Source organism: Asparagus officinalis, chromosome 9, assembly GCF_001876935.1.
Source record: "Asparagus officinalis chromosome 9, Aspof.V1, whole genome shotgun sequence".
Lineage (NCBI taxonomy): Eukaryota > Viridiplantae > Streptophyta > Magnoliopsida > Asparagales > Asparagaceae > Asparagus > Asparagus officinalis.
The window spans coordinates 66,687,452-66,689,315 of NC_033802.1; positions in this window are offsets into that span (position 1 = coordinate 66,687,452).

The following is a 1,864-nucleotide window of genomic DNA, read 5'->3' on the forward strand; positions in this document are numbered from 1 at the left end:
TTTTGAAATTCTTGACGAGTTTAGGTATCTCCGTCTTCTTCTTGCTGTTCTTCTTCTTGTTGATGTTGTTCCTTAAAAACAGCGACTTGGCGACCAATGAGGCAAACCCGTTTGCTGCGAGAGTTGCAGGTTTCGGAGGCTCCGTAGGTTTTGATGAACACTTGAATTTGATCGCCATTAGAAGGAGACAGAGAGTTGAGGGCAGAGAGCAGAGAGAGAGTGGCTGAAACTAATTTAGTTTGTTAGAGGGAAAACTAGGAAGTAAATTTATTAGGTAGGGGGCTATTTTATACAAGAATCCAGCGGGAGATTGAGTCCGATTAGGATTGGGAGTTGTTTAGAAACTAAACAGTTAGGATTAGGAGATTGAGTTCCATTAGGATTAGGATTAGGAGATGTTTTTGGAAATGATTGGTTAATTGGCGCGCGACTATTTTTGTTTGAAGAAATAGGTTTTGCATTAGGAAACACCCCAAGTTTGACCCATTTCTAGATAACCCCCAAAACTTTAGAAAATGTCACTGAACTCTCCTTTTGTCAGATAACATCAATGTACTTGGTTAGGTCTTATGCGATTAAATGACTAAAATACTCCAAAAAAGGAAGAGCACCCTCTTATGGGATTTGATACATGGGAAAAGCCCCTGACGACCGACTCTCGTCAAAACGACTCGGCCAAAGCCAGTGGCTCGGCCTTGGGCCGAGCCACCCGGGGGGGAGCCACCATTTGGTGGCTCGCACAGTTTTGAGCCGAAAACGTGTTTTCGACGGGTTTTTACGGGATTTGATCGTTTCAGAGCTTCCCAGCTGTTTTGAAGCTATCCCTAAACATGATTAAGCAGTTATTAACTACGGATAAGGTCAAATCATTAATTCTTATCCTTAAACGCTACAGCTGAAGCCTATAAATACAAGCCTAGGGTCTTCATTTAAGGGATCTGAAATCAGAAGACGAGGTGCTGTCAAATTGAAGAGTGGAGCATAAATTTCAGAGGAGGGCTAGCAGATTTTGGCGAACTTCAGCATAAAGAGGAAGCTATTCGAAGGATCTGAGGTCCGTCCCCCCTTTCCTCCGGATTAAACTTGGTTTTGGTCTCGAGAAGAGTCGTAATCTCGCTTGGTCGAGATTATCACTTCTGTGATTGTTTCCTTTGTGAAGCAAGATTATTAATTAATTTTTTTATCAACCGGATCTGATTTGTGGCTGTCCACAGACAAACACGTCTCCGGCACAGGCAAAGATCTCATGCGAAGCAGTGGGTGATAAACATCATTTGCATGTGTTTTAAAGAGATTGTATTTATTTATTTTTTATTGTGTAAGAAGATCTTATAGAAAGATCGACTTTTTTTTAATTTGTAATCGATAAACGATTGTATCAGATTCAATGACAATGAAGAAATCAACTTTCACCCCAAACATGGACCACCCGACAGTAAGTGTTAGATGTAGACTTATCTTTTATTAGGGATCAAGATAAAATCCCCCATACATGAAATGCATGGATTCTTAGTGCTATGATGTAGAATACATAAACTCGATCGTTTTCACGGGAGCAGACCACCCGATATCATGTGTTAGATATAGACTTATCTCTAATTAGGGATCGAGATAAAGCCTCCCATGCATGTGAGGCATGAATTTTGGTTGTTAAAAGGTTATGTCTTCTCTTGGAGCAAAGACGAACCCAGTGCTGGAGAGGAAGGATTTTATATTCTATATCCATGTCTTCTCTTAGGGCAAAGACAAACCCGATGCCGGAGAGGAAGAATTTTATATTCTATCTCCTGCATATCTTTTTTTAGGGCGTAGATGAACCCAATGCCAGAGAGGAAGAATTTTTTATTCTATCTTCTGCTGAAAA